This window comes from Callorhinchus milii, unplaced genomic scaffold (assembly GCF_018977255.1).
Source record: "Callorhinchus milii isolate IMCB2004 unplaced genomic scaffold, IMCB_Cmil_1.0 Scaffold4, whole genome shotgun sequence".
NCBI lineage: Eukaryota > Metazoa > Chordata > Chondrichthyes > Chimaeriformes > Callorhinchidae > Callorhinchus > Callorhinchus milii.
The window spans coordinates 72850366-72859429 of record NW_024704745.1 but is presented as its reverse complement, the minus strand read 5'-3'; positions in this window follow the sequence as shown (position 1 = coordinate 72859429).

Sequence of the window (9064 nt, the reverse complement as noted above, 5' to 3'; positions counted from 1 at the left end):
TCGGCCGCTCGAGCCTGCCCCGCCATTCATTAAGATCATGGCTGATCTTCTAACCTAACTCCATCTGCCCGCCTTATCCCCATATCCTTAATTCCTCTATCCACTTGGAGGGGCAGACTAGTCATTTGGGGCAAGGATTCTTCTCACTCAGCTCCTGTTAACTTTGCAAGCCAAAGGTCCAAATCTTGTGGAGTCCTGTAAAGTATTGGTTGGAGCACTCGCCTCACAAGTGAGGGGTTGCAGGTTTGATTCGCAGGCAGGGGGAAACCTTAGGTACGTTCCCTTACTCCACACGCCTCTGTTTATCTTGTAGTAAGTAGGAACCCAGTTGTTATTCAAATAGCAGATTGCTTTCTGGAGGTAAAATCCCTTCAAATACATAAATAAATAATTTGGTTTCTCAATCCATGACTGATTGTGGGACACTACTGTGCGCAATTGGCTGCTGCTTTTCGCCCACAAAATATATAATCAATTCACTTTACAGTATATTCTGTGAAGCGCTTTGAGAGGTCTCAATGACACGATAAGGCACTATATCAAATGCAAGGATTATTATAATCAAATCACCACTCAGCTTTCTCAACTCCAGAAAATACACTTGTAACATATCATTAAAGTTTAACTCTTCCATCCCAGGCTAACTACTCCCTGCTCCCGAGACCAGATTTCCAAAATATTCCCCAAAACTTAGTTTGTTACCATATCTTCAGAGCACTGTAACACCAAACTTCACAAAGCAGTCCCACAGATCATCAGGACATCAGTTTAAGATTTAATTTGAAAGATAATATTAATGCTATTGAGCCATTCCACTGTTGTATTGGAATGTCTGCCTGGACTATGAGCTCAACTAGGAACAGTAACAACAACTTGCATTTATATAGCACCTTTCACACAGGGTGGTATCCTGGGGCTCTTAACAATGGTGCAGTTTGACACCGACCCAGGGAGAAAGGGGAAATGACAATAGGCATGGTCAAAGAGGAAAGTTTTCCGGTGTGATCTGAACTCAGGTAAAGAGGGGGCAAGGTGGAAGGATTGAGACAGAGAGCTGCAGCGGGTTGGGGCATAGTGTAGGAAAGCACAGCTACGGCCAAAGCACCGTGGAACAGAGGAGTCAAGGGATGTGCAGAAGACCCGAGCTGCCCAAGCGAAAGGGAAAGATATTGGGGTGAGATGTGAGCAGGTTGGAGAGGTAACGATTTACATGAATCAATGGAGCTTGGAGCCAGAACGCACAAAATAATAATAATTATCCTTACATTTGATATAATAATTGATCATGTCATTATATAATGCTCAAAATCTATCAACCTGCTTCACAGCATTTACTGTAACGTGTAGTGACTGTGTATTAACAGTCAAATGCAGCAGCGAATTTGCATACAGCAATGAAATGAACTACCAATTTTATCTGGGCAAGGAATCAACAGACCCAAAAGCAAATATGTAAACAACTGGGCCAAGCTGACACAGTTGAACAACATGAAATTGCAACTAGCCATTCCCTGGAGAAATTGGGTCCTAGGAATTTTCAATTAGTAACCAACATTCAAATATTTGTAAGCTACAAACCATAGAATAACCTGGAAAAAATAGTGATCCACTTTAACCACTGTGGACAAGGGCTGCAATAATGATTCTTTGGATTTCCCAGTTCAATGTAAGAATGATAGGCAGCCACTCAAACTGGCTTTGGACAAACATTCAGCATTTTGCACCATATTGCTGGCAATATGATACTCCACCAATTTCTTTGACTAACATATTATTTTCTTTAAGCATTCACAGATTAATTGTGACCCTAATAGAAATCCATTCGTTTTAGGGGGAAAAAACACCTCTGCATACATTTGATTTTAAAAAAACACACAAAAATGAAACAGTTGTCAAAAAAACTCACTAGATTACTAGGTAGTATTACAAAGTGCTTGAAATCTGAACGATGATTACATTCATAGGTAAATTGGTAAATACAGAGGGCCTTTTGGATGAGACGTTAAATTGAGGTCCTATCAAATTGAATACACTACATTGCATATTTGCAATCTATACTCATGTCTCTTAGCAAAGTGAAGCACTGAAAGATTTTGTCATTTGTTTAGCTTTAAATAGCTAGAATTTTGTTTTACCGATTTCATATGTTGCAAATGGCACGGAACACATCAATCAAGCCAGCCCAATTTTTTTATACCGCGACAGTCTGCAATGATGTAAGCACTGGCTAGACAGAAAGCGTTTGCTTGTAAAGGAACCACTTGCCCAAAGCGGAAATCTGCGCTACAGATGTGTCTGTATGAGACAGAATGAGAGAGAGAGAGAGGGTGGAAAATTAATCACTCACATGGCTAGTTAATTCAGAACTAATCTAGTATTTCAGTACACAATTAAGTGATCACAAATAGCTATCTACAGGATATGTAAAAGGAATTATTAGGTTATTTTTACACAGAATGCCTATAATAATCCTTGCTTTTGATATGGTGCCTTATCACATCGTTGAGACGTCTCAAAGCGCTTCACAGAATATATTGTAAAGTGGATTGACTTCATATTTTCTGGGCGAAATGCAGCAGCCAATTGCACATAGCAGTGTCCCCCAAACAGAATGAATGAACACATTTTTATTTTTAGAGGGATTATTACCACCAGAAAGCAAGCCACTAATCGACTAACAATTGGATTTCTAAAAAAAATCCTTGCATTTGATGTAGCGCTTTTCACGTCTAGACATCTCAAAGCGCTTCACAAAATAGACTGTAAAGTGAATTGATTGTATATTTGTGGGCGAAACGTGGCAGCCAATTGCACACAGCAGTGTCCTACAAACAGTCGTGGGTTGAAAATGACCAATTTATTATTGTTTTGTTTTGGAGGGATTATTATTAGGCATGTGGAGTAAGGAAACTTGCCCAAGGTTTCGCCCTGCCTGGAATTGAACCCAGGTGTCTCGCTACTTAATGCTATGTAAACAGAGACATGTGCAGTAAAGAAATTTGCTTTAGGTTTCGTCCTACGCGGGAATCGAACCTAGGTCCTTTCGTTTGCGAAGCAAGTTCGTTAACCACTACACTGAGGGACTCCACAAAATGTCTTTGAGGCTGAGGCCATAACAGCTTTTAAAAGGGAATTAGATAAATGATCGAGGAAAAATAATATTAAAGGTTATTGGGAAAGAATTGGGGAGGGATTAGAGAAGAACCTGTACCAGCAGAGACTTGATGGGCTGAATGTCCCCTCTCTGTACTGTAGACATTCTGTGATTCTATGACTTGTTCTTCATACTCCTTGGCTCCCGTCAAAGTCTTCACTCCTGCAGACCTGAACTCCTCAACCTCCCTGGACTCTCCCTCAGACTCACCAAACCAGTGCGCAATCTAGGCATCTGGTTCGACCTCCAGCATTCCTTGCTCCCCCACATCTGGTCCCTGACCAGGACCACCTTCCTCCATCTCCGCCACATTGCACGCCTCTGACCGGACCTTACCCCAAATGCAGCCGAAACCCTTGTGCATCCATTTGTCTAATAATAATATTATTATATATTGTATTATTATATTGTCACCTCCCGCCTAGATTAATCAAACGCACTCCTCGTCTGTCTCCCCAGCTCCACTATTCAAAAAGTCCTGCTCATACAGAACTCTGCTGCCCGCATACTGATCCAGACCAAACTCTGTACCCCCATCTCACCAGTTCTGGCCAGGCTCCGCTGTCTCCCCATCACCGAACAGATCAACTTCAAGATCCTTACACTCGTGTTCAAATCTATTCACTCCCTGGCATCTCCCTACCTCCTCACTCCCCAATCCATCACCCAGCACCTCCGCTCAACTGGCACCGGTCTCCTGCTGGTCCCTTATACATTCAACATTGGAGGTAGGCACTTTGAGCCACTACGCTCCGAAACTCTGGAACACTCTCCCTCAATCCTTCCGCCTTGCCCCCTCTCTCCCCTTTTTCAGGTCCTGCCTGAAAACCTTCCTCTACGTCCGTGCTCATCATCCCCCCCAGGCTCGGAGTCAGGCTCCACCACTGTTAAGAGCTCTGAGACGCTACCCTGTGCGGAGGGCATTATTTAAGTGCAAGTTGTTGTCGTTCATGTCAGTCTTATTGTACGTAATGATGCTAAATTTAGAATCCATTATGCATTTCTGCTTAGAAAATATATTCCATTCTCCCCAGGTTCAACAAAACAATAAATTTATTTGCAGAAATGGGAAAAAATAGTGATGGTTAAAGTTCTGTTTTGGTATCTGTCCAAATACACAGAAGAGCTTACCCACTGACATTAATAAAACTCAAACTTAATCTGTTTCTTAGATACTCCGAAAGCCGTCAGCATCAATCAGTCTGACACTTTGCAGTTGTCAAGAAGTGGTATATGATTGAAGTACCTACAGGGGTTTAACGTGTGGTTTAAATTTATAAATGGAATCTTGTTGTTGTTGTTGTTGTTGTTAACGTGTGGTTTAAATTTATAAATTCATAATGTATTCATTGAAAATGTACCCAGATGTGCCCAAGATGAAGTTAACCCTCCATACATTGTTCTCAATGCCAACGTCCATGAAACTATTTGCTTCCAGATTGTAAAAGTATCTTCAAAGATTGAAGTTTATCCCCTGTTTTTTTATTAGCAGCTTCACGTAAATGTTGTATAGAATTTTACAGATCCGATCCAAGCTATTTGGCCCAACAATTCCATGCCGGTGTTTAGATTCACATGAGTCTCTACCCATCATAATCTAGACTTCTTAGCTTCCCCCAACACCCTTGTATTTCCTTCTCCCTCATGAACATGATCAATTTATATCACATTAGTCACATTTAAACATTCTTTTCTCTGCAATTAAATCAATTTAATTTATTAGGTTAAACATTAAAGTAATCAATCCAACAAAGGGTGAACTGATTTGGAAACGCTTCATTGGGTTTCATTATTCGGTGAATTCATTTTATCGATATCAAAATTATTCACACTCCTATATTTCAAAATGTTGAGTTCAAAAAGGGAGTTTACCAGGTTCCCTTCATGGCTGTAAGGGATGTGCCCCTTTTTGTGTTATATTGTGCAATACAATCGTTGTATTGGTTAGCGATCTTAGGGTTAGCTATCCCAGCCAACACCATGGTGTATGCATTCTATTTGGCCTCAGTGTCTCCAGACTAAGAAAGGGATATATTCAGCCACAGATACTCATCCTGGGATCTGGAATACACTTGTTTTTTAAGGTTTAGGACCATTCTGCATTACCAGAGGTGCCATCTTTTGGGTGAGACATTAAATTGAGGTCCCGTCTGACTATTAAAGTGGATACTAAAGATCTTATGGCACTATTCAAAAAGAGAAGGGAGTTTATCCCTTTGTCTTACATAGAAATGTAGCCCCAGAAGTAGACTATTCAGCCCCTCGAGCCTGTTCCTTCATTCTATTGTACCTCAATTCAATTTACCTGCCTTTGCTCCATATCTCTTAATACCCTGACCTAACAAAAATCTATTGACCTCAGTCTTGGAAATTTGAATTGATTCAGCATCCACAGCCTTTTGGGGGAGAGAGTTCTAGATTTCCACTACTCTTTGTGTGAAAACGTGCTTCCTGATTTCACTATTAAATGGTCTAGCTCTAATTTTAAGATTATGCCCCCTTGTTATGAATTCCCCCTCCAGAGGAAATAGTTTCTCTATATCTACCCTTTCAAATCCCGTTATCATTCCAAACACCTCAATTAGATCACCCTCTCACTCTCTTCCTTTGCTCTACAAACTCAGGCCTGCATTTCGCCCCTTTAACTTTCACTAGTAGACTTTGCTCTCTGGAACTCTCCCCTAAATCCTTTTACCTCATACCTTTTTCTACTGCCTTTAAAACTTTTCTAAAACACCTACTTTTTTAGGTGTTTTTGGGCACTTCACCCACCTCACCCTCCCATCTTGCTTGGTGTCCTACACAGTTCATGTAACATGTCATTGTATGTGAAAGTATCATCGTATCGCCTCTATATAAGGGCAAGCTGTTGTTAAATATAAATCAATCATACCATTTTCTGGCTTCAATTACCCCCAAATAATACGGTAATCACCCACTGAAAAGATACCTGACTCATGTATTATTATGATGGAATGAATTGATTGTATCATTCAATGACAATAACAACTTGCATTTATATAGCTCCCCTCACACACTTGACAGTGGCAGAGCACAATGCCAAGCCAGAGGGACATTCCTATTGTTCATAATTCTTATTCCAGGAATCAGATGTATGATCCTATTCCAAGCATAGAGTGCTTGGAATAGTCTCTAATTATTCTTTTTTTATTGCTCAGCATGGGGAATATTCATAGTCCAGCACATGAAAGCATTTTTCACATTTTAATAACCCCTTGGAAAATATCAGGATTGATTAAAAACGGTGCCTGAGATGCAGAGCTATGGTCATTTTGTTTCGTAATTAGTCAGTTTGGTTATGAAACAAAAACATAAAGGTTTGACAAATCTCAAAGTCAAATTCTTTCTGAATGAGATCTTGTGATCCCGTCGCCTCCCAAACTGAAAGGTGCTATATAAATGTAAATTGTATTATATTACATAAATTTATTCTTCACTTATCATGATACAAATTTTCTTCAATGTGAACTGAACTTTACGTATAGCAATATTGATTACTGGTGATGATAGTCCCATTATAGCCCCTACACTCAAGGTCAAGAGGAAATTCCCTCCTCCCTGACCTCAATGACAGATCTCCCCTAGTACCTCTGGTATATTTTTCAAAGGCTACACATGATTATTTTGTTGTCTGTAAAGGTGACCTGCTATGGAAAGCTCTTGGCTTTCACCAACAGTGTAGTCTTCCTGGTAAATACACTGTGTTCATGTAACCCAGCTCATTCAATTCAATTCACAACACATCCACCTCTTCCTCAGCTTTTCAAAATCTGTTTCTATTACAGAAGACTTCAATCACCAAATGATGATGGATGCAGTCTTTGACCAGCTTAAGATATATTGATGTGTTTTCCTAAAGTATCCCGAAATGCCCAATTCTTTCAAGCCTGTATGTGGTCATCCACACAACGTATGTGAACAGAGACATGTTATGCCAATGTGTGTTATATTTTATAAACTGGTGGGCTGTAAGGCATGAAGCAAACTACAATATACACAGCTAGGTGGCAAACATGACCAGGGCCTTGAATAAACAAGCACCACAAATCAGGAATGTGCTCTAACATTAAATAAAAGATCCGTCAAAGGCATCAAGTATCCCCACATCACATTTACCTCCTGCCAACCGACCAGATGTAGCCACGTCCATCAAAATCTCGTAATTATTAGCTTTATTTCTCCACTTCACCAGCTCAATCTACTTGAATAGATGTCTTCAATGTCCTGGAATTTGCTGAGATAGTTTACTCAAAAACTCTCACAGGCATTAACTATTTGACATATATGGTGGAATACATGGATCACAACCTTTCATTTGTATAAAGCTACAAGAACTGTAAAACAGCCATCAATTATTCTTGCGCTTCTTAAAAAACATTTTGTTGATACTTCTATTTGAGATTCAGTATAGGGTACAAAGGTTACACCTGTAGAATGTAGATAGAAGTTCTTATTGTTTTGGAGGCTTAACAGAAGAACCGGACGCACAATATGCCTCACAAAAAAATTATCCTGTGATATAGTGTGCTGCTGAGATCATGGCAGAGAAGCCAAACCAAACTGAGAATTCCGTGCATCCCACCTACATATGGAAATCCCAGAGATAGATTGTTGGAATGAAACGTGCATTCTCTCCCTAGAGGGACACATCCTGCTACCGAAATCCATAAAGTATTAGGTGCAGGTTGGCAAGAACCAAGGCTTGTGGACTCCAGAATGTGTATTGGGGTACTGCTGGTGTCTAACCAGCTAAAACCGCGTAGCTTGCCATTGATATTTCTGTCTGGCAAGCTTTCCTGCTTGCTTGACCACCCTACCCATTAGGGCCTTGGTTTTCAGGGTTAACAGGAGCTGAATAGGATGCTTTGCTGCCCCGATTGACTGGTCTGCTCTTCCAAGTCCTGCCGATGAGCCAGGCTGGCTGTGCTATCATCCGCAGTGCCCTGGTATACTGCAGACCCACCTGGCTCAGGAACCGGACTAAAGATCGCCTCAGAGAGTTGGCTCGATTTCGACATTCCATTGCTAAGCATGTCACATTGGAGCCAGTTCAGCTCCAAGGAGACCCTGCTTACCTCCCTTCCCAAGTATCCCAAGGAGTTCTTTGCTGGGGCAAGGCTCTGTGCTGGGGGCAAAGCCTTGTGACAGGGGTGGGGCTCTGTGTCAGGGTGGGGCGTTAGCAAGAGAGGAACCCTGTGGCAGGGGTGAGGCTCTGTCAGGGGGAGGGGCTCTGTGCTGGGAGCGGAGCTTGTGTTGGTTATTTATTAATTTTTTTATCGCTGAGTCAATAATTTCTTACAATTTGGGTTTCTCTTTTTTGCATTAAATCCTCCCCCCCAAAATGTGGTCCCATAATCCACGCCTGTTTGTGGGACACTGCTGTGCAAAATTGGCTGCTGCTCTTCACCCACAAAATATACAGTCAATTCACTTGCAGTATATTCTGTGAAACGCTTTGAGAAGTCTGGAAGATGTGATAAGGCGCTATATCAAATGCAAGGCTTATTATTATTATTATCCATTCATTGAGTGCAAAATGTGGTGGTCATTCGAAAATGATCACTGTTTCGATCCTGATGGAGCCCCATTGATAATATAACTGCTGCAGGGTAATAAGAGCAATAATAACTTACATTTGTATAGCACCCATCATGCAGGGTAGCCAGAGCCCTTGAATAATAATAATCCTTGCATTTGATATAGCATCTTATCATGTCAACAAAATGTCTCAACGCATTTAATAGGATTTTACCAACCCATCCCCCTTCACTTGAGTTTACTTAGATGGTTTAACACTCAAGAACTGTTTACTGCAGCAACTCAGCTAGTCAGACGGAGCTTTGATCCAGCCATTACACAGATTCCAGCCGATTCGAGGAACATTATCTT